At 35.6% G+C, this 25,910-nt stretch overlaps 1 protein-coding gene and 1 pseudogene across 1 annotated transcript in view; one reads left to right on the top strand and one right to left on the bottom strand.

Moving 5' to 3' along the window:
- PARD3B (par-3 family cell polarity regulator beta) overlaps positions 1-25,910 on the bottom strand; it is a 905,664-nt gene that overhangs the window by 186,573 nt on the left and 693,181 nt on the right. The window lies entirely within an intron of this gene.
- LOC112470691 lies at positions 16,208-16,326 on the top strand (annotated as a pseudogene).

Here is a 25,910-nt window from a genome sequence, read left to right as displayed (position 1 = left end):
GACCAAATCACATCTCATGTCTAAACTTCTTTTCTACCAGCTATGGGAGTTTCCCGAACTGCCAGGGCCTTCCTGTGCTCAACCTGCTGAGGCTCTTCTCCATTTGACCACAGATTCATCCTGCAGAAGGAAATGTACACCATGCAGGAAATAACTTGGAGGCTCACTCACTGGCAGGTGGGGTCATTTCAGCAAACTGCCTGGGAAGGGAAAAACTAACTCATGGCAACAAAATTAAATCCGGGGAGAACTAACCAAAAGTTCTGTGGAAACCTGTAACTAGTAATGTTAAATACAACTTATATTCCAATAGCACAAATTAACATGTATAATTCATATAAAATCCATTGTCAGAATAAAATAGAAGATGGTGCTTAATTTGTTATGTGTAAAGAACAAAAGGACAGTATTGAGAAATGATTCTTGCGGGGGGTGGGTACAGTGACTATTCAAAGGACCATTTTAAAGGGAATCCTGGATATTACTGCTCTATCTTCAGAAGTTAAGAGAAATGACACATTTTCTCTGGAATTCATCTGCACTAAATAAGAAAAAAATGATTGAGCTCCAGACCGGTCTAATGGGAGTAAAACTTATCTTTATAACTCTGATTAAACAAAAAAAAATTATCACTTCTTTGATGCCCAAATTAGCATCTTTTCTCTAGCATACTGAATTAATTAGTTGAGTGACAAAAGAATTAGTCCATGTAGGATCAAAGCTGAAATCATATTTATCTGAAATTTAAAATTAAGAACACACAGTATTAACCCTCTATGGCTCATGTAGTGATCTTTTATGTTCTATATTTTCTAAACCTTCTGCATGTCACATAAAGTATAACTTGGGCTTTAAAAAAAAATCTTCCTCTTCTTTTTAAGATGTAAAATCTTCCCTAAGAAGACAATGAGAACACAGAATTTTTTTTTTCTGGAGGTGGGAAACTTTTCCATTATGCCATAAGAATCTTAAATTATGTGGCTTTTTTTTTTTTTTTTTTTGTCAAGCATTTATCGTACAAATACAAAAGAAGCAAAATAATTAATGCAAGATAAAGCTGGTTACAGAACCTTAAACAATAGAAAAGAGTTATTATATTGATTCTTAATAAGTGATACTAAGTTTGAAACTGTTCTTAAAAGGTGGAAGCTCTCAACTTTCATTTTTCTATAGAAGAAAAAGCAATTTTGAATAAGGGAGAATTGTTGGGGGTTAATTTCTGGGATGTTACGATTCACTGGAACTCACATTTATTTTTTATTTTTTTTTGTTTTTGATGTGCATAACATTTTTACTAAACAAAACTTGTGTGGCAAATTTATCTTTAGTCAAGATGGGATGGAGCACGGATTTGGGGGGTAGGGAGGAGTAGAGAAAGGAAGAGACATGTGTTGATATCAGTAGCTGTATTTGAGGGAGGGCAATCTTTTAACCGTTGCTTAAGGATGAGCTCCTCAAGGGCTAAGACCATGTTTTTATATGTTTCTTTTGTTTACACATACATGCATTCACACACTCATTCAACAAATACTTGCTGAGCACTTACTTTGTGCCAGATCAGCAGATGGAAAGGATGTAAGCAAATTAGTCAAATATGGTCTCTACTCTCATTCTTAATGCCTGACACATAGTAATAGTTCAATGACTACTTTTAAGCTGAATTAAAAATGAGGTCTGAATTTCAGGGCATATATTATGTGTCTCCTTTCTTCATAGCCTCCACCCTAGAAGAAGGACCCAATGGTCCTCTATAACTCAGCATGTTATTCCCCTCAATCCAAAAAAAAGCTCCCAAGCTGGAAGATACTTTCTCTACAAACTCACAAATCACCATACTAAATTAATTTGGATATGAGAGCTACAAGCTAGTCGCAGCCCTGGATGTCTACAGCCACAGCATGATCAAAATAGGAGACAGTTACTCAACTGTAAGGGTAATGAAAATCTGGCTACCCAAGTGTCGTGGGGGCACTGCGTCACCTTAGGTTTCTATCTCATGATGGCCAGTTCTTTCATGTTGTACAAATGCCCTGTTTAAAAACACCAGGCCAAATTTTAGGAGATTTAAACTCAAAGCCATCATTAAAGATGATCTATCTGCAAGATGTCATCTATAAAAAATATGATGTCTCTCTTGTACATAGACCTTTAATTTAGAAGTTTCAGAAATTATGGCCTCTTTAATTTTAGGTTTCAACTAAAGATAGGCGTGAGGTAATTGTTGGGTTCTCTAGAGTTTTGACACTACTCATCTTTGTCATTAGTTTATCCCATCCTTAACAGAATTCCAAATAATAATACCTCCATCTGTACTCCTTCATAGAAGAGTTGTTTTAAGAAAAAGAGGTAATTTAAAAAAACCTGAGCTCTAATTTAGTTTATAAGGAAAAGGATCAGATTTCATTATTTTTATGTTAGATTTAAAGTTAACTAATATCCCTTTTTATTCTATAAGTCCCTTTAGAGTAGGTCATAAAACTAAATTGATTCTCAACTACAAATGGCCTGAGAGGAAAGAAATATATCTATCCTGAACATCTCAATACATTATCAAGGCCTGTGTTACCTTCAAAATAATTTTCAAAACTCCATTGCTATGTCATTACTGCCAGTACAGTGGTCTTCCAGTATCCATGGAGGATACATTCCAAGACCCCCAGTGGGTGCCTATGATAAAGTTTAATTTATAAATTAGGCACAGTAAGAAATTAACAACTAATAATAAAACAGAATAATTAGAACAATATACTGTAATAAAAGTGTACATAACACTTTGACTCTTCTAGGGCCAAAAGGTCACAAGTCTCATGAAATTTTTCAAATGTGCTGCCTGCAAAGAGTCTCTATCCAGTTTTTAAAAACCTAGGAACTCCCTTTCTTTAGCTTCTCTTGAGTTTAAAAATTTGAGACCCATGAATAAGACAGGGTTGCCAAATACAAAATGGGGCATAATTTATTATTTTAAATAAAATTGTTGTTTATTCACTGTATCACATAGTAAACATTGTAGATATCCTCCAGGTCCCAGAACACCTTATATCAAAGGACTTCCGCCTCAGTGACAGTCACTCAAGGGCCATCGAACAATCAACGATATTTTCCTTTGTCCAGAGGGGCGTGGACAAAAGACAGTAATCTTTTTTAAAGGAACAGGTTTCCCATGGGATTTTAATATTGTTTTATAAAAACAGATATAATCTTATTCTCCAGCAATATAATATCACTAAAAAAATTATATCCAGAATTAAACAAGAACAACAATTTGATTTCTGACTAGGTTTTCTAATCACTTGTAATTCAGAAAGAGCTATACTAGTAATACATAATATAAAAGTATTCTTTCACCTGGAAATGTATAGTAGCTTAGCACAGTGATGATTTACAGTTTGACCAAAGAAATCAGAAATTGATTTATAGTCTGTCCAAAGCATCAGGCTCTTATTTGCTTGTCCACTAGACTGTGAAACTACTATTCTGCTATGTAAGTATATTTTTCTTGTTCCTCTCTTTCCCATACCAATGGTTAATTTTTCTTTTCATCAGTACCACAGATGAATAATTCCTACAGATTCCTACTATTCTATAGTTCAAAATGGCTGCCACTGTCACATGGAATAATAAAAGAAGTCAATGCTAGGAATTTTGTGTATATATAAGTAAATGTATAATCCTAAATAAATCAGAAGTCTAAACCTCTGAGTAGAGTATTTCAGATGGGGTTTTTGGTGAGCATATCTTCAAAAAAAAAAAAAGTAAGTGATTTAGCCAAATGAATTAGCCTGGGGGTATTTCCTTATCTCTGGTGCTATTTCAAAATATTAGATTATTTTTGGATCACATCACATAAAAGGAATGATATTAGAAACTTGACTTTTGAACAGCTGTGTGTTTATTCAGATGACAGAGGTGTCTCATAATCTGCCACAACGTACTGGCAGCTTGTGTTTCAGCTTTGGATGGCTGGTGCAGGGTACACCAGCAGCATCACTCGGATGATGGCTGGGCTGGCAATCATCACCCAGCACATCTGCAACCTGTATTTGGCTTTGTATTTAATGGTCCTGGTCTCCTCAGGTTTAGTATTTCTAAACTTCACTATCTAATATTGAAGTGACTTCCAAAAACTCATCCTTTTTACAAACATTACAGTCATATTTGATTCTGTAAAAACCCACAGTTATTTGTGTTTTTCATTTTGGAAGGTTATTTGGAAATCCAAGCCAATATATTATTTCAAGTGTGACTAAGCTGTTGTCATTCATTTTACACCACTCTCTAGGTGTAAAATGACTCTCTCGGAGCCATCCTACTGAGCTCTGAGGGCTCACTAATCCAGTCTATCCAGTGATGCAAAAATCAAATTGGATAAAAGAACAATAAATCCAGCCATTATCTCAGTTCTATAAAAGTAATATTTGAGTGCCTTAGTAACAAAGAAAAGAAAGAGGAACTAGAAAAATGTTCCATTTTGTAAGGAAAGCCTGAGCTTAACATGTTTAATCTAAGTTTTGCAAGTTAGAGGGAGAAGAGGTAGTTCTGAAAGGGTCACACTAATGGACCCCAAATCAAGAGGTTCATGGACAATAATCCTAAAGCAAGTCATTAATATGTTACACCTAAGAGAATAATTATTTGATAAGGCAATATTTTCAAGGTGATTCATAGTGCTTTAAATGTAATACATAAAACCAGGGTTTATGTATTTACTTATTGATTGTACTTACATTGGATTTCTGTATGAAATATATATATTACATATTATTTTTTGCAAGTACCAATATATTTAAAAAATAAGTTTGTTCGATAAATATTTTTGAAATACTATTTGTGGAAAATATTCTACTAGCATTTTTACTTAAAAAGAGATTTGTACGTAAAGTATTCTTATTGGTTCAAAAATTAGAAAGTTATAGAAAGTATCTTAAGGATGAAGAGATCTTTGCCATCATATTTATACAATCCTTCTCAAAGCTCAGAAAGTCAAGTAAATTGCCTAAAGCTACACTGGTAGTTGGGACCAAACAAGGACCTGAACCCTTCAATTCAGTACAAAGTTCTTTCCATCTCATGATGGTTCCCCAATTATTTGTACGTTATGAATTATTCACCAAAAATTCTGAATCCTTAAAAAATAACCTTATTCAACAGAATTTAGTGGATTTTTTTTGTGTGTGTAAATTCCAATTGCCCAGAAATGCAATTAGCTATAATGACGAAGTCCAATTTAGTAACTACTTGGCCAAATACAACATGCCAAGCAATGTGAAGACTTGATAACTTTCTCATTATCTTAAGCTCCCTTGTTCACTGACATCTTCACCCTTGTCCACAGACAGACTCTTAATACATGCCAACTGATTTGATCAGATTGCTAAGAAACAATTACTTATTATTTAGCTCAATTGGTGAGAACACTGTGGTAATAGGGTCAAGGTCATGGGTTGGTTCCCCTGTGTGGGCCAGTTAATTTGGACCTATTCCATAACCACAGGCTCTACCACCAACTCGGATGGTCTTACAAATATGTGCCAGTGGTCAAAAGGGCACTCACCAAGAATGTGTGGCTGGAGCAGCACAAATTTATCAATTCTGCCAGAAAAACAGCTCAGTGCCAGCTTTGTTGAACATATGTGGGTTAATAGTAACATTTTTACAGGTGAAAGACAGAATGTGGCTCCAGATTTTGTAATGTCACACAACTGTAAACCTAGTGTTTTAAAAGGAATGTTTAGAAAAAAGGAAAGCCTACAGGGAGACTTAAATTGAAGCAAGCATTTGAGATTTATAGGAAAAGTTTTAAACATGAGCCGGTGATTTCTACCAGCTTAAAAAAACGGTTAGCAAATTTGGTCCATCTTTGTGAAATATCTTGATTTTTAAATACTGGCTCATTAAAAAAAAAGTCTACAGCCCAAACATAAGGTATCCATGAACCAGATTGAGGCTATAGTATCTCAGTTCGCAAACACTGGTCTAAGTACTTATGTATTTATGTCTATGTATGTATATATGCATTTTAATGACTATAGCAACCTTAAACAAGTATAATTCATTGCGATGTTCACTGATTGATGCCTATTGCTCAGATCTTAGTGAATACTGAAGCAGGGGAGTCAGAACTGACATGCAAGGATGTGCTACTTTTCAATGGTACCATTGTCGGAACTGTAAAAGATTACTGTGGACTGCAACTGTTGGTGACCAATTTGTAGATGGAGAGGATCACCGAGGTCTCCAAACTCAGCCCAAGTATATTTTGAATACTAAAACATGTGGTTTATCGATGTTTTCTTCAGAAAACTCTCTATAGGAATTTATAAATCAATAGAGCTAGAACAGTAAATCCTGCATAATAACACAGTTTTATAGATTAGAGCTTGTATCCAAAGTTAAAAAATAATTTTTTTCAAGATTTCACACCAGAGTGATATTTTCAAAATCAGTCAAACCCACCCTTTCTTAGATAGCAAAATAGAGAAGGAAGAAATATATTCCCATTTCTCATCAAAGCACGTCACAGGGATTTAGGAAAGGAGGGCTCATGATACAAATATAAAAGTACTAGAAAAAAGTACTGCATATGCTTACCAGCACTAGTGATTTACTAGCTGATTAACTGATATATGACTGCATATGCTTACTAGCTGATTAACTGATATATGACAAAGCCTTATGGATTCCTGCAAACTAATCAAATTATATGTCTCACAAACAACATAGGCTACATATTCATATTTCTTATGTCAATAGACCTAAAAGTCCTATCAGTAGCTTAAAAATATTGAATTCATTCAGAAAATATTTATCAAACTCCTATTATACGTCAGGCTCTGTCCTAGGTGCTGGAGATAAAGAAAGACAAAGGTCCAAAACTTTCTCTTAAGAAATTTATAGTGTAGTGAATACTTCTTGAGCTTGAATGAAGATCTCTCAGACTTAAAGAGACAGGATTTGAGGGCTTTTAGGGTTACCATGTCAATTTTAGAGGAGTTGGGTAGATAATCTTTCTTAATTTTGTTGTCTTAATTTTATTTTGCAGTTTTGAAAATCTGATTCAAACTAGGGTCCTTCCTCCAAGGAAATGTGCATACACTTGCATATACAATTTCTAGAAATTCACAGATTCCCAAAAGACTACGTGTGCCTATTCATGGATATAACTTATGAGTATCTGCTTTAGTGCAATTAAGATTCTCCCAGTGCCACAAATTAATGCCACGCTTTGTAGTGGAGAGCACATAGCTAGCTGCAAAAGACAATAGAGCTAAGGCGTTGATATTTTCTGAGTAGGAATATATTCTTATAGGTAGACTTTTAGGACGGAACATAAGTTTATCACTGAATCAAGAAGTGCCAAGCATTAAATGCAAATCTAAAATAAGTCAAAGATACATAATCCCTACTTAGATCTATTTTACTAGAGTGCAATCAATACTCAGTGACACAGCGGCTTTTTATCTACTATGTAGATTACCCACAGCCTATGCTTCCTCTTTTCCTCTGTCTTTCCTTTTTTATGATCACCTGAGGACTCATTAGTGCTTCTACCAGAGGATGAGTAGAGGAAGGGAAAAGATATAAAACTTAAAATGAGACAATTCCGCTACCTTTAAGTAGTTAGAGGAAGAAGTAGCTATTATGAGGCTTGTATTTTATGTGAAAATTTCAATTATCCATACTCTCCTTGTCAGTCTTACTAAAAATAATTAAGGATTGGCTCTAACCCTTTTTGGAATGTTAAAATGATTGATGGTTTTAGGAAATAACCACAGTAAATAAGATGAAGTGATGCAAACTCTATGCTAAGATGAAAAACATACTTTCAAAGTCACAGTTTCAAGAAGCATCAATGCAGAGGGCAATTTTATGAATGTAAACATTAGATGCATGGACAAGGATCACAAATTATATAATAAAAAGGGAGTCCAGCATCCATGCAATGGAATACTATTCGCACAACAACACAGATGTAAATCTCAAATGCATTTTGCTAAATGTAAGAAGCTAAATCCAAAGGTTACATACTGTCTGATTCTATTTATGACATACTAAAAAAGGCAAAACAATAGAGATGGAGAACAGAGCAGTGATTTTTCAGGAGTAGAGGGGAGAGTTTGTGGTTATGGGACTGTTCTACATCATGACTGTGGAGACATGACTGTATTTGTCAAAGAGTAAATTTTACTGTGTGTACATTAAAAACTGTATACAACAAAGAGTAAATTTTACTGTGTGTACATTAAAAACAACCAACCAAGATGTGGGAGGAACCCCAAATAGAAATATGACTATAATAAATGAACCTAATTGTATTACAAACAACTACAATAACCATGTTGAAGGGCTTGGAAAGAAAAGAATTAACCTAAGTAACGTTAAAAACAGTATTTTGACTAAATATGGTAAGAGTAAAGACAAAAATTATACACAAATACTATACTCTGGTTCGTACAAGGGCATGAGTTAGCCATTCTAAAACAACTTTAGGTGTATACTAGGGTTGAACAAGGAAGTGAATATATTGCAGACAACGACAGCCAGAATTTTCACAGTATGAAAAGGAAATTACAAACAAGGAAAGGGGAAGGCTACAATGAACACTGAAGTGTTGGACTGAGATTGGAAGTATTAGCAGAAACTCATAGTTTTTTAATGTATACACAAAGTCAGAAATATAGATGTGTGTATACATAGTTTAGTATAAATATATATATTTCCAAGTTCTGTTTGCTGAGAGGGTCTGGAAGCAATGACTCCAGCAATGAGCACTCCTAGAGCCCAGATCTCGGTTTCTGAATAGGATACAATAACAAAAAGAATCGGACCTCCTAGGAAAAGTGGTTGATTCCTGGGCTATGGCAAGAAAAATATGAGATGATTTTGGAGCATCTCATGGTGCCAAAAAGTAAGAAAGTTCTCAAAAAAGCCTAGGTAGAATCAAAAGGGAACAGGAGCTATCTTGAAAGAGCTCCCAATAGCCAAAGATAGAATAATCTGAGCAACAAAATAATGATAGAACTGGATTATAACTCATGGAACATAAATATCCATGAGTCTATAATGATATAAATAATTGAATAAAAAGAATAGATCTTTGTTAGAGAAGAATTCCAATTAATGAATGTAGAAGAAATGAATAAAATAAAAATAATTATTGGAATACCACACTAATAACTGCTCCTGACAAGAAACACCGATGGATGCTAAAATTAGTGGGTGAAAGTATAAGGAAAAACAGGATATTTGCATAGTCTCAAAAATATCTCCTCCAAAGTATGTGTTAATTACAAAAGAAAAAAATAGCAACTCTACAGTGAAGAAACCCAGTAGACAACATGTTGATGATATGATCAAGATTAACATCATCTATTCTAAGACATGTCGACATCACGTACACTCTGAGAAGAGAATGTCATTAGTGTATGATTCTGGCCAAAAATATATAACCTCAGTCTAATCATGATAAATTATCAGATAAACTAAATTGAGGAATGTCTTACAAAATAATTGACCACAGTTCTTTAAAGTGTCAAGGTCATGGAAGACTAGAAAAGACTAAGAAACTGTCACAGAGCATCGGAGGCCAAGGAGACATAATAATGTGGAATCCTGGGTTGGATCTTAAAACAGAAAAATAATGTTAATGGAAAAACTGGTGAAATACAAATAAAGTTTGTAATTTAGTTAATAGTTTTGCACCAATGCTAATTTCTTGATTTTGTTCTTTGTGTTATAGTTCTGTACTATCTCAACATTAGGGAGAGTTGGGTAAAAGGTATATAGAAATTGTACTATTTTTTTAAAACTTTTTTGTAAGTCTAAAATTATTTCAAAATAAAAAGTTGTAAAACAAAAACAAGGAAAAGTGAAAGGACGATTAGGAAAGGCTGAAGAAGGAAACATGTCGTTACTTTTATTCTGCTTTGTTAATCTCTATTATTTTTGTTGGACATCTTACTGATTGATAAGCCTTTCCTCCCATTAAGAGCACAGAGCCCCCCAACAGGATGGATACATTCTCTAGGTGTTTCTGAGACTTCTAGAAACAAGCTCATTTATTTAACTGCCTTCCCAATACATACTACTCCCCTTCAGCTTTTTTTTCCCTAGGAGTTCACTAGATTCAAAGATAAAAGAGGTGAAGCTGAAGCATGAGCGATGGAGATGGGGACACTGGCATTAACATTGGATGGAAAGATTAACCTAAAACTATGAAGATGTGGTGAAGATGAGGAGCAGTGGGTAAAATGGAAGGAGATAAATTATTAAATATAGGTAACTCATAAATATTTCGTACCGTCCAACCTTCCAAAGCTTGGGCATTATCTACTCTGAACACTACCCTTCTTAGGCCATCTGTAATTAGTAGATCTGTGATGGATAACTTGATTTTGACTGTTAAGGACAAAGGAAAGGCAAATGTTAACAGCAGCTGCCATTTCCAAAAAGTTTTAATTTTGAATTTTATGTGTACAATATGCCACAGACATATAAATGTCCACACATATTTTTTTAAGTACGAAGATTCAAATAGGATCCTGCAGTCTCAATACCTGCTAAATTAAATAATCTAAGAGGCTACTTTTTTTTCTTTGCCAATTATTAAGATTTGGCACAAGAAGTACTCAGGGTATAGAATAATGCAAAAGGCATTTGTGAAATTATATTTTTAAATAGCAAGATAAGTTAATAGCTGATACCTTTTTTTTTCTAGTATACCTGTTAAAACCAGACTCTGCGTTTGTTTAAAAAATAAAAAACCCCAAATAACATTAGATTTTACCATAATCCTAGAGTTTGGGTACATTCTAAAATCACCCCTACAGATTCAGCATGCACACAAAAATTTCATTCAATAATGTTTTTCAAATGCTCAGGTTTACCAGAAGCTAGTATCATGTAGCTCTGGGAGGAGGGATCTGTCTGCCTGTCAATATAGGGGCTGTAAATTGTAACTGCGTATTTGATTGCCTCCAACACTTTTGGTGGTGGCAGGGATTTGAAGCAAAACTCGGAGCACTTCAATGAACTTGTACTGAACTAGCTGAATTATGGAGCCTTTGAGAACGACCATTGCTCATACACTTCAAATTCACTACAATTTTTCAATCAAAGTCTATGAGAATCAGTACTTAGCCTCTCAAACTCCCCTCCATATTTTTTCTAGGATGTTTTTCCATGGCTTCCTGCTTCAACACTTTGAAGGGATCTACTGATAATTCTTAACTAGAGCCTATCAGCAGCTGCCTTAGAAATACCTGGAGATTGTTCTCTTATTGTTTTTTAAAATCTTGTCTCTTCTTTGGTAACTTCCAGCCCTTCAAATCCTCTCAAGCACATGGGTGAGCTCCGGTAACATAAAAACACCCCAGCATGGAACTCTCATTTGGGTTTTCTATTCTGAATGTAAACAGGTCAGCTTTGAGTCTTCTTAGGTAAGACAAAGAAAAATGGAACAGGTTTGAAATCTTTCTCCTTTTGCCTTTCTACCTCTCTTCCCAAAGGGCGGAAGCTCTCTCCAGGTACTCAGCTTCCAGGCCTCCAATAGACTCCAATCTCTATTTAAACTGTCTGTTCTGGGCTCTTAACCCTGGTGATCCCATCCCATGGTAGTGTTTCCCAAACTTCTATAATCACGAAGAGCTTATTAAAAAATGATTCCAAGGTCCATCCAAACTTTGAATCTGAATTTTCAAAATCAGAATCTGTATTTTACCAGGAACCCCAAGTGATACTTAGTTCCAGCAAGTACAAAGAACACTGACCTATGAAGTACTCATTCTGCTTTTTCTTCTATTCTAAAATTGCTATTTCCTCTCTTCACTAAAACCTTCCCTACAACTTTTTAACTGAAATTTGGCTTTTGCTTGTGGCCCTCAGAAATGTGAGCTGTGTATTCTCCCAGTTAACTCTTACATAGTTCTTATTTCATAGGCTTGTTGTAAAGTGTGTAGTAAAGTTCCAATATATTCTAAGTGCTCACTTAATATTAGCTACGATTTTCATCACTGGGTCTGGAGATTATTCCAGCATTTTCCTGTCTCTACTTTACTACTTAAAGAGCTTGTTCTTCCAGACTTACTAAAAAATAAAGCAAATGAGAAAACAGACCTCCCCTATATTCTCACTGCAGACATCTACTTTTCTCCAGGACTCTCACACATTCACGCTTGTTCCCCCCAGACCCTTCACCACACCCATATGTGATGGACATCGACATCCAACCTCTAATTCATTTCCTCCTGCCTTGGAACTGCTCAGTAGTGACTTTATTTACTCCTTCTCAGCTATTTACATTCCCCATGGCAGTAATTCCAGATTTTTATGCTGTCATCAAACTGCATGTACACCACTTTCCTGTTGATTGCATGTGGTTCTTGAATACATCAGCCATGATTTCCCGTAAAGTCCCCACTATCACTCTTAGTTTATCTACAGCAATCAGCAGTCCATCAAAGCTAAACCTCCACCCCTCCCCACCCTCTCCCAGTACGTGTCATAGTTCTCTCTACTCTTAGTTTGCTTGGACTCCGCCAGGTCTCAGAAATCACCACCACCCAAGTGTCTTCCATGTTTCCTAGGGGTGGTAATTGACTGATTGCTCCCAAAGACTGTCACTCAACTCCACCAAATCTTGCCTTCTCTGCTTCAACTACTCAGTGTGGTGAAGATATACATGGGCTGTGCGCTCTGCCTGCTTTGATCCTCAATCCTCTCTAATTACCTAGTGGTTCTTCCATTATACTCAGCCTTCCAAACCTGTTTTCTCATCCGTAAGGTAGAGAAAATCATAGATAATATATCATAGGATTGTGGAAAGAGTTAAATGAGACAATAAATGGCAATGTGCTTAGAATAGTGCCCAGCACATGGAAAACACTCAGTAAGCATTTGTTGTGAATGGCTGGGTTTTACCTCAATGAACTTTATTAAACTGTTCTTGTTAAGGTACATTTTCAGACCTTATTCTTTATAAATTGGCTGCAGTTGAGTGTTGTCACCCTTCGTCATAAAACTCTCACTGCTGACTGGGCAAACTTTCTTGGCGTGTCTACTTTTCTGCCTTTTCCTTCTTAATGTCTAGAAGGGCTTCTTTCTCCCTGTCTCCCTTTCGATCTACTACCTAAAAACAAAACCTCTTCACCTGTGTGTCCAGACACTCTTCAAATTCAAGTAAAAAGCAGAATTTATTATCTTTTTCTTTAAGCTTCTTCCTCTTCCTACTCCTCTGTAGCAGATCTCCTAAATTACAGATTTAGGAATTCCCTCTTTCTTTCTCAATTCCTTCCCTCTTCCAGCGCATTCCATCAGACCCTTATCTTTTCTCCAGGCTTTTTCATCAGTCTCCTGCTATCTGGATATCTTGTCCCAAACCTCTTCTGTTCTAGTCCATTCAACATACAGTCCTTAGCATGTTCATTTTAGAAATATTTATAAAAGTGTATGAGTATTTAAGCCTTTCTCAAAGATCTCTGCTGGCTCCCTGTTGACTCGAAATCAAGTCCAAACTCTCTACCCTGGTATACAAGACTCTTCCCAACCTTTCCCCAAATCATTTCTTTAGTCTTACTTTGCATTATTCTTTTAATAAGTGAATGAATAAATGAGTAAATGAATGAATGAGGTACTCGTCTTTAAGGTCACTTGAAATCAGGAACTATATCTAAATTATCTGTGTCCCTTATAGTGTATATCGCAGTACTTTGCACACTGCGAGTGTTAAATAATAATTTCTAATAAAGAAATACGAGAAGTTTCATTTTGGGGAAAATACAATCCAGCAGAGTTTGATTTGACAAGTATCAAGGTATTACTTGATATTGAAACTATAAATATGAGAAAAGTAAAAAAGGAGGAAAATTGAAAATTCTGTTTGGCTATGTAAAGGTATTCCTAATTATATTACGCAATTACCTATGTCAACATTTACAATTTATACCTAATTACCATAAAGGACCACTAAAATATTGCATATAATTAAATGTATCACATTAATTTAAATTTTATTAGCTTATAAAATAACCTATTTGTCATTTATGCTCAGTCTTTATTGTGTTTTGGGCTCATGCCTGGTGATCTGCCAAACCTTTGAAGAATTAGAAGGAATTCTGTCCTGAAACCATTCTCTTAATTTTCTTGGTTTGGTTCTTTTTATTGTTACACGTTTAATCTATTTTCTTTCTTTGTACACACTAAACACTGTCATGCTAAGAGACACAAACTAAATTCTGATGTCTCCACTCAATGGAGTATTACATAGCCATTAAAAATAATGGAAGTGAGAATTATAGCAATGTGGAAAAATTGGCTATATTAATTAAAAGCAGGAAACAAGATTCTATGTAAAACGAGGCAAAATATATAGAAAAAAGCCTGAAAGAAAATATTAAACTTAAAGTCGTTATGTTATAGTAATGAGATTATGGGGAAGAGGGCATCTTTTTCTTTTTTCCCTAATTTTCTGTTATGATGATATATTAATTTTAAATAGAAAAAATAAAAACCCAGATACTGTCCTCTTTCTTTTTGGTCACTAAACCTCTATTCAGACTCCTGGCCTTCTCTTCTTACTTTCCCCATCACCAAGACTCATAGTATATATTTTTGTATCTACACTGTGCAGTGCAGTAGCCACTAGTTGCCTATGGTTATTGAGCACTCGAAATGTGGCTAGGCCAAATTGAGATGCACCATAAGTATAAAGTACACACTGTATTTCAAAGCCTTGGTACAAAAAAAAAAAAAAAAGAATGTAAACTATCTCAGTAATAATTTTTGTATTAATTACACATAGCATTAGTTTGCTAGAGCTGCCATAACAAAGTACTAGAGACTAGATAGCTTTAAAACCAGAAATTTATTTTCTCACAATTCTGGAGGCTAGAAATCTGAGATCCAGTTGTCAGTAGGGTTGGTTTCTTCTGAAGCCTCTCTTATTGGCTTATAGATGACCATCTTCTCCCTGTGTTATCACATGGTTTTCCCACTGTGGGTTCCTGTATTCAAATTTCCTCTCCTTATAAGCAATCAGTCATACTGGATTAAGAGCTGCCCCACCATGGCCTCATTTTAACTTAATTATCTCTTTAAAGAATCTATCTCCAAATATAGTCATATTCTGAGATTCTGGGAGTTAAGGCTTCAACAAATGCTGAGTGAACACAACTCAGCCCATTACACCTGTCAAAATAATATTTTGTATACATTTGGTTAAATAAAACATTTTAAAAATAATAAATGACTTTCATGAAGATCACTAATGATGGTAATTCTGTCCTCTCATTTATACATGTTTTGTAAATATTAAGAATAAAGTCTATAGAAGATAGAATAAGAAACTGGGGCCCTGAAAATAGAGCCCCCAAATACGCCTGAAAATAGCATTTACCACTAGAATTTGAAATGACTAAACATTATATCGTTTTAACATGCAGATATGATAATCTCATTACATGATTCCATATGGACAGAGCAAAGAGGAGGGCATACCAGTTATTACACTGATAGACAGCAACCTTTACTGGACAGTCACTGGGTTTAAAGAAGATCACTATCAATCCAGAATAATCACTGTACTCATAGATTAGCTAGTAACTCCTCTTGTAGCATAAAAGTATAAAGTATAACTGAGTGTGAGAAATATTGACATGGAATTAGACTTTCCATTTTATTCCTTTTTGATATATCTTTACTTTTTAGTAATAAAACCTCAGCAGGAGCTTTGACCGTTTAAATCATATTGATTTTTTTCCTCCTTCCACTTGGAATGGTTTGAAGATTGTGCTAAACCTGTCTGAATTCTAATAGTATCTCTCCTGCTTCTGGTATAAGGCAAGGAAGAGGCACTAGTAGAAATACAGCAAAGAAGCACATCATAATCCCTTGCTGTGGAGAGAAGTTCTAACAGATGTATCTTCTCTATAAAATATTACACAGCTTTGGGAGTCATCCTTCTCTTCCACAATTACAGGTGTCTATTGAATATAGCTAGGATAAGAACAATGGAGAGAACGAATGTTCTAATTAGATATTTTCTTGCTTCTGAAATAATGTGAGACTGAAATTTTGTTTTCTCCTTTTTATTCCCTTTGGAGAGTCAGAGAATTATCTAGCATCTTGGACTATATCCTAGAATCCAGAACTGACCATCTTGCTCTGCTTATCACATCTGGGTCTTTCTAACAAAGAATTTCACTCAGAAAGAGAAGTCTATGGCCATGCCACCCTGAACAAGCCCGATCCTGTCTGATCTCGGAAGCTAAGCAGGGTCGGGACTGGTTAATACTTGGATGGAAGACCACCTACGAAGATCAGGTGCTGTAGGTGTAAAAAATAAGGGATTGTAAGCTGACAAGGTCCTTGAAATCTGTGAGGTCAACCAAGGGTTGCCTTGCCAAAAAAAAAAAAAAGAAGAAAAAAAAAGAAATAAAATCTATGCTTCTAAAATTTTAATATTAAAAACTTAATTTTAAAGCAGAGAAAATCATGTTTTTAAAAGTTTTTTAAAATTTTATTCATTGTGGGTAAGAAATAAAGTGTATGAGTCATTTAATAGGAAATACAATAAGAAAGGGAGAAAACTTTACAGGAGCCCAATTCTTTCCTCTTTTATCCCCATATTCCTCATTTTCCAAATCCTTACCTTTTAGATTCATTCATATTAGAAAATAGGTCTTAGCATTAAATGACTTGGACATGAATAGACATTTCTTCAAGATATATATAAAAATTTTCAATTAATGCAAGAAAAAATATTCAAGATATTAGTCATCAGGGAAATGCAAATCCAAACCATAAGAAGATACCAGTGCAAACCTATTAGAATGGTTACAATAAAAAATGACAGGTAATACCAAGTGTTGACAAGGATGTGGGGAAATTGGAACCTTAATATACAGGCAGGAGGAGTGTGAAAAGGTGCAGTCACTTTGAAAAAGTCTTACAGTTTTTCAAAAAGTTAAACACAGAGCTACCATATAACCTAGCAATTCTACTTCTGGGTATATACCACCCTGCCAAATAAAAATACATTCATACAAAAATTTGTATATGAATATTCATAGCAGTATTACTTATAATAGGCCAAAGTTATTTATAACAACCCAATTGCCCATCAATTAATGAATGAATAAAATATGACATTTATCTATATAATGGAATATTATTCAGCAATAAAAAGAAATGAAGTACTGATACATGTTATAACATGGATGAACCTTGAAAACAATACACTAGAGTTACAAAAGACCATGTAGAGGGTAATTCCACTTATATGAAATATCCAGAGTAGAAAAAAATATATAGACAGGAAACAGATTATTGGTTGTCTAGTGCTAGAGAGGGGTCTGAGGTTAAAGGCATGCGGAGTGACTGCTAATAGGTACAGAGTTTCTTTTGTGGGTGATAAAACATTCTAAAATTAACCATGGTGATGGTTGCACAATCCAGTAAATACACTAAAAACCACTGAATTGTACACTTTATATGAGTGAATTATATGGCCTGTGAATTATATCTTAATAAAGCTATTGCCTTCAAAATTAAATGACTGTGTTACAGTGAAGTTTAAGCTTTTGAGAAGATAATATCTAAGATTTTAAAAGGAAAAAGGCTCCAAATGCTGATGCTCTGAATATAGGTTATATTCTCCAGAGGATAATCCTAGAATATATGAATATATACACAAGTCAGAAAACTTTCCAACCTCTGATGCTGATTTTCTAATTTCAAGTCAGCACAGAGACCAATCGATAAACATAAACACTATGGATTACATCACAATGACAGGGCGCTTTTGGATTCTCTAGAACAGAGCTCAAAACTTGGAAGAGTCTGTCCATCTATTATATTTAGTAAATTCAACCACCAGAGAAAGTTAGCCCTATACAGAACAAGTTTCATTGTGTGCAGCTATTTATATTTTATTATACAGACATGTTAAAATTTGTGCCAAGTTGAAAGTTGAACTATTTGTAACTTCACTTTATGTGAGAGATATTACAACTGAATATTCATTTTTCTCTCAAAACAACAATACTTAGCTAATAGAGTGATGGAATAGATTCCCACATTACTGAGATGATTTTTCAATTAGGAAAATAAAAGTCACCAGAATACAGATCTATGACTAAGCATGTCAAGTATTTAATCTTGGCAGGATAAGATGCCAAAAGAAAAGCTAAGCAACACCACAAAAGTTGGTTTGGGGGACATCGCCAATACAAAGGTGCCAGAGTTGCTCTTCTAGGGGTACTTGTGGTTGAAATGACATGTATAAGAAATATGGACTGCAGACCACCTATAAGGTAAAAGCCACCCATGACTAACCATATGTGGATATGATTATTTTTAAGTTGATGGTTGCCATGCCAATGAAAATATGACCTTGCCACCCAGTTCACCATCAACAGATTTCAATAAGTAACCAAGATCATAGAATGCACTTAAAGTACTCTTTTCCTTAAAGTTAAAAGTGCTACTGTTATCCATTGGTACTTTCAGAAATCCTTAAGTAAGGGCTTATATTCAGCTTTCAAGAGAGAGGTCCCCCCTACTTAACTCTAGTGGAATTTTTAGCAATGGAAGCATCTGGAGAAGGAAAGGATGAACTGTGTCTCCCTTCTGGCAAATGGTGGTTCCATAAGGTCAGTTATGAACGGTAGGAAGAAACTCCTCGTTACTCCTTTTGCCCTTTGGCTGCCCTGCTGTTTGCAAGCTTATCCCTTCTATCCTCCAGAATAGTGTACATTGCATGTTATTTCATGCTGGTGCAGAATAAGTTTTCACCAAATAACGACACAATGAAAAAAGTAAGTACAACTTCATTTCGTGAACGTCTCATTACATTGCTTAATTTAACGAATTCTCCCACATTTTGTGCTTACATCATTCCTATTTTGTAAATATTTAAATGTTCTTTTCCTTAAACAATGGTTATAGCAGTTGCGGAATTTTATGTTTATGATTTTAATTAATGAAATAAAAATTTGGTTGCCTTATGGTGACCTCCTGTTTTTACAAAGTTGTTTAGCCGATGAAAAGTCTGGGAAATGTTCCTCTAGAAAAAAACATATAACTCTAATTTCACCACATCATTGAGACAACTAGTGAGCAAGGTGAAAAATGACTAAGTGTCTTCCGCCTTTTTCTCCCTGAGGACCATTCTGTTGTTTGCAAAGGTCCCCATGTCACTCTGAAGGCACATCCTTGGTGTATTGAGAAAAAGATGTTCTTGAGAGCAGTCCAACAGGCAGGGCTCATGGGACAAAGTCTCTGGGAGTTCTCATTAGCCAAGAGACGTCTATGGTGTGACTTGCTGCTAGCTAATGACTAGAGCTCATGTATTGCCTATTTTAAAAGTATCTATTTTCTATTTTATTCAAGGTAATTTTATTAGTAAATGTATTACCTGAACAAAAAAATTTACTTCTCGGCTAGTATGTTCCAGGCAGGCTCCATCCAAGGATGTAGAAGTTAAGCCCTTAAAGAGCTCAGTGTCCCATAAGAAGAAAGTTATGCAAGCAAATAATTACAATGTGATTGTCTGTAATGGGGGAGGTGGGGATATTTAGGTTTCATTGAGTTGGCCGAAGAGGCCTACGTAGAGTAGTAAAGTGGGGGAATTAATGTGGGTCTTAAAAAATAAAAATAATTTATTCTTCAACCCTATTTTCAAGAGATAGTTCCAGACTGAAGAAACAGCATTTACAACTGGAGAATAAATTGAAGATGTGGTGAGACAAGTAGACAGGATCAGAAAACGAAAAGGCTCATAGCCTGTCTAAAGAATTTACATATCGTCCTTTGCGTGAAGGCAAGCTACTGGAGGATGGAGACCTGTCCACTGGAATGTGAGAAAGCTCATTCTTGCTGTCAGAAACGGAGCACAAGAGAAAGATGTTGGATGTTTGTAGACCAGTTAGGAGCCTATGCCACTAGCCCCAGGGAAAGATAATAAATGTTTGAATTAGGAGAATAATGGTGGTGAGTGCAGGCTGGATGTCGGGTACATGTAACCATAAGGACTGGATACTGAGCAAAATCCAAACTCACAATGGTCCATGATAAATTTCATCATAGGCTGTGCACATTAATACTAATGCATTTCACACAATCTCATCAGTAGATAGCTGCATACTCTCTAATAGTACCTTTAAACCACCCAAATTCTCATAAAGCCACAGAAGAAATGGCTATTGTTTGAGTAGATAAAGCTATATGTATACTTGAAATATGCAACAGAATCCCATCAAACTTAGCAACACAGGACCTTACATTTTAGAGCCAGGAGAAAGAACTGAAATATGGCCTATGAAGCACACTAACTTCTGATTCACTCCCTGAATTCAGGGAAAGACAAGTAATAAAGATGAGTTATGAGAGCTCTTCAACATTATAGTTTTTTTGTTGTTGTTGTTTTCTTTGTCTTTTTTCCTCATTTCCTGTCCACCTCCCCGCCCCACCCCCCTTCCCAGCTAGGCTCCCTAAATTGAGAATAGGTATATAATTTGCCTTACAAAGTAGAAGCAGTGCTTCTCTGAGGACAATGATAAACCTAATGGTCTAATGTTCTATAAATACTTTAGAAATATTAGAGAGATAAGTAAAGGTAAGACCACAATGATGGTGTTAGTTTTGTATCTGAAGCATGTGATTGTTTGAGATTCGAATTTATTTACTTATTGAGGTATAACTGACACATAATATATTAGCTTCAAATGTACAAAGTAATGATTCGATATTTGTATATATTGTGAAGCAATATATATGTTGGATATATTGTATATACTATATATATGTTGTATATATTGTATATCACTACAACAAGTCTAGACAACAACTGTCATGTACACAGTTACAATATTTTTACTTGTGATGAGAACTTGTAAGATATACTCTCTTACCAACTTTCAAATATGCACTACAGTATCATTAACTTATAGGCACCATGCCGTACGTTACATCCCCAGGACTAATTTATAACTGGAAGTTTGCACCTTTTGACCCCCTTTACCTATTATGTCCACCCCCACCCCTGTCTCCAGAAACTACCAATCTGTTCTCTGTATCTATGAGCTTAGGTTTGAAATTATTTTACAGCTTTAAAAAATCTGATAATAAGAGATATTCACTTATGCTACAGAAAACTTGAAAGACTCAAAAAAAAAAAAAAGTTCCCAGTGAAAATGCAAAAGCCCTTGTTATTCTATCACCACTATCTCATCATATTGGTATATTTTGTACCCAAATTTTTATTTTCTTGAATAAAAATTTTTGGAATCTTGCCATGTATAGAGTTTTGCATGCTATTTGTTCCATGTAAAGCATTTCTCCACGTAATCAAATATTCTTGAAATTTAAAAATTTTAATGACTACTGTAATTTATCATACGGACAAACTACAATCGTTGTGGTGAATCCCCTCATGTTGAATATTTAGGTTGTTTCCAACTTTTTGCTAATGTAAATAAGCACTACAGTGACCATCTACTTATTTATAAATCATTTTATAAAACTAAAGTCATTTAATTGTGGACATTTTAGAATTAAAATAATAAAAGGAATAAAACGATCAACTGATTTAACTATATAAATTCAAACATTCTGCACATAAAAAATTTAGCAAAACCACAAACTGGGAGAAATACTGAGTTTATTTATAAAAAAAACTTTTAGGCAGTGGCAGGACAAGCTCACTTAAACTGGCAACTGTAAAGTTGGTTATCCGGAGAGTCAAGATGGTTTTAGCCACTGCAATGTTTACTGATTGGCCAATTACTAATACTCCCAACTACCCTTGTTTATCATAAGGCTAGAAAGAACCTTAAAAGATAATCTAATCCATTGAGAGGCTTTTAGGGCGGTCTGTTCAAAACCATCCCAGACACATGGGAAGCTACATTGTTTTTAAAAGGTCTCTAGATAAGAAGATTTCATAACCTCTATTGATAACCTATTCCAGAGTTTAAGGACCTTATTGTCAGGAAATTCTTTCTCTTATCTAACTTAAATCCCCCATGCTTTAGTTTAAACCTATTTCCTTCCACTCCCCTATTTTAGAGGAGGATGGAGACCACTCTGATTTTTACAGAGTAACTCATCATATAAATAACACTAGTAGAGGATTATTATATTTCTTCCTAGTTTTTCTTCTCTCAGCTATGTAACCCTGGTGCCTTCGACTTTGGGGACTGCCGGTTCTAAGCAATTCATTTACAAATCATTTAATTATCCTTACTGCACTCTTAAATGTCTCTAAATTTTATAAGTTTGGCACAGCTGTAATAATTCACGAAGATACAAAGCACTAAATGTATCAGGAAAGGTTTTAAGAGGCAGAGGTCATCTTTCTAGAAGCCACTGCTTTTACTGAGGAGCAACTTTAGGAGAGCTCAGAATTCTTGGTAGACAAAGCTATTGGGATATATTCACAATAAAGAAGAGGGTGGTCTATGTGGTACCACAGGTTTTGTCTTTGCAGCTTCCCAGACCTAAGTGTGATGGTTCAGCTTCTGCACCCTTAGGAGATCTGTGGCAGCAACTAAAAGCTAGACCCAGTCATTGCTGCTGACACCTTTGCTAGTACAGCATCAACCCTCAGGTACACAGACAAAACCTAAAAGGATGTGGAATCCAGATGGTTGGTGACTAAGCGCTAAGTATCCTGGCTGCCTCCGTCCACTGAGGTTCAGTCACAGTTAAACAAAAATTCTGTGAATGTAGCATTGAGAGGAGACTGATTTGAGTGTCATCTGTATGCTGACAGGCAGCATGATAAGATAAAGCAATAATCTGGAAGTTAAGAGAGCTGTGTGCTGGCATTAGCTCTGTCCCTCAGTCACAATGTGACATTTCTATTCCTCTGGGACCCCACACATAAAATGCAGCAAATTACAGAATCTTTTAAACTCTTCAGAAAAAGACACCTCATAAATATAAGCTGCTGGAATTACTACTGATAGAACAAAACATTAGGTTGTCATCATACATAAGCAGGGAATTCTTCACCTCTGCCTATTTAAGCATTGCACAGCCAATTTAAGAGTTGAATCAACATTTGATTATTAGCCTTTGGGGATTATTCAGGAAAAATTTAAAATTCTAGCTCCCCCAAAGAAAAACTATGGGCTATCTCTCCTTTCCATCAGCATTTGAGTGCTTATGGAATGTACAACTAATTTTAACATTTCCTAATGAATATCATGAGGTAACAAAAACAATAATTTAAAGGAATTCCATAGTTCAGGCCAAATAAATGGATGGATGAATGGAAGGATGGGTGATAGACGTGGATAGATAGATAGATAGATAGATAGATAGATAGATAGATAGATAGATAGATAGATAGATAAAGACAGACAGAAAGACAGGAAAAAAGAAAGAAAAAGAAAAAGAAAGAAAGAAAGAATTACTCTTATTTCAATGTTTATATACATATATGCTTATTTATTTATTTACTTAATAGGCATGATAAGGAATTAAAAAGGAAGGAAGGAAGGAAGGAAGGAAGGAAGGAAGGAAGGAAGGAAGGAAGGAAGGAAGGAAGGGAGGGAGGGAGGAAGGAAGGGGAAGGAAGGAAGGAAGGAGGAAGGAAGGAAGAAAGGAAGAAAGAAAGAGAAAGAAATGAATGAACAGAAAGATGGGTAGATAATTTCTTGCTTTGCTTGCTTTGGCTGATTTTATCTCTCACTTCCTTCCACTCAGTACAAAAGCTGACCACTCTATGTGCTAATTTTTCCTTTATTCATTTTCAAAGGGACTAGAAAAATGCTATTTAAAACGCTACTGAGTTAGTACTCTGTGATTCACATGTGTGGTCATATAGCCAAGTGACATTTTTCTTCAATTGAGGTTATTAATTTATTCATCTGAAGACTATCTTAAACTCAACAGTGTAATAATAAAAGGAAAATAATAAGTGACATGAGTAACAACACACTATAAAGATAAATGCCAGTTGTCTCTAACACACCTGGGCACAAAGATTAAGTCCCCACAGAAGACACGTTTAATAAAAGCAAACTATCTTTAAGATATTTCTTTTTCGAAATGATATTAGTGTTTTCCTTTGCTGTACATTAAAAAAAAAACAACAGTTATTTGAGCAGATATGGCCCTGATGTGATACCTGGAGGGCAGAGAAAAGGAAGTGGGGACTGTATCAGCAAACTGGCTGGATGCTACGTGGCAAAAAAGAATGCCACGACCTGCTAGGTCACAATAGACTTACAAAGAGAGGTCTTGGAGTGAAAAAGTCTTAAAAACAACCAATAGAGTGAGCAACCTTCCATGCTTCTTGAGAAGTGATTACGTGTGAGTAGGTATTATAATTAAACTAATTGTAGGCCTCTATCAGGGTAGCCACAGCCACTTGACATTCTTACCTAGCCAGTTAAGTGTCTTCATTACCAGAACCCATGTTAAGTGTTGAGGGAATTTGTGGCCCCTCCTGAGGCATCCACACACTTCATTTAAGCATACTCCAGTTGACAATAAAAATCACACTCTGCCTTGTATTACGGTATTTTCAAGAGTTGCAAACAAAACAAGAGTTTGCAATTTTGAGAGGGCTAATGCCTTGAGCTTCCTCCACACATATAAAAGACGGAGAGGATTAAAGTCTGGGAAATTACCAGCCCAGTCCGAGCTTGTTTGACAGGCTGGAACCTGAGAACTTTACTGCATCAAAATGCAAAACAAATGCTGTTTGTCACCTGTAACAAGGAGGACTCAGATGTAATTTCTAGGCTTGAATGATAGGGGACCAAGAAAACGGTACACTGGGGAACACCAGGTCTCTTATTTACGTCACGACTAACAAAAAAGAGATGTAAAAGGAAGAGATCCCGAAAACGAATGGATCTCTAGGAAGTTCATACAGGAAATCATTAACCTATGAGACTTTAGAACCCTGAAGCTTGGTCCGAGGTTTAGATTATTTAGCTTTAAATGCCTATGAGTGTCTTAACTCCTGGAATAAAATCAATGGACAAATGCTAAATCTTCTTCCTTGTTCTATTAATTTGGCACGGGTGATTTACTTGTAGATTTCTAAGAATTCCGTATTTCTAATCCATTTTAGAATTGACATGTATTTGACTCTCAGGAAGGGTGTCTACACTGTGTTTATAACATGGGTGGGGAGATAGGAGAAGAGGCTCCAGAAAAGAGGCACATTTTTGCTTTTGGCCTTTCCGTGTATGTTTTATTACCCAAGGTAAATTCTAATTTCTGTGCCATTATGACCTTTTGCTTTGCTTTCTTACTTGCAAAGAGATACTGAGGACTTACAGTGTGCTAGGCATTACACTAAATGCTTCACATCTTATCTCATTTAACTTGACCCTTATCTTACTCTTTATACTTAGGTAAATCCTGGTATACAAAGGGACCAGTCTTGGAATTAATTGGTAAGGGCCTTCTCCTCTCCAAGGTTCACCCGCATACTACCTGAGCTTCCTATTAAGGCATCCCACTGTGGTGGCCCTTCTGGGAACAGTTCTCTGTTCTGGAAGGACTGTGATGCCTTGACTTCTGTGACATCTTTCGTGGTTCCTAATCCCTGAGGTCCCAGCTGGGCTTGAAGTACTCTCATATCATAACAAGAGTTACCTTGTTAGCTGTTGTTGATGGTTCTCCATATTCAAACTGGCAGTGAAAACAGCATTTTCACAGCACCCTTTGGCGCCTACTGCAAGGAGGAGGAACCTGTGGGAATGTGAACTATCACAGCTTTGGCAAGTGTGGGGGAGACTTCATGATTCCCCCAGTGTCAGTACTTGGTGGAAACTTGCTTCACCCACACGTATCTACAGGGAAGGTTGTTCCAGACCTTTCTACTGCTGTCATGAATGTGGCCCTGCAGGGCTAGGGAATTAGGATTTCCTGAAAGAAGAGCTCCATCAGCAGGA

This window comes from Pteropus alecto, unplaced genomic scaffold (genome assembly GCF_000325575.1).
Source record: "Pteropus alecto unplaced genomic scaffold, ASM32557v1 scaffold3, whole genome shotgun sequence".
Taxonomy (NCBI): Eukaryota; Metazoa; Chordata; class Mammalia; order Chiroptera; family Pteropodidae; genus Pteropus; species Pteropus alecto.
This window is presented reverse-complemented; position numbering and strand designations above follow the sequence as displayed.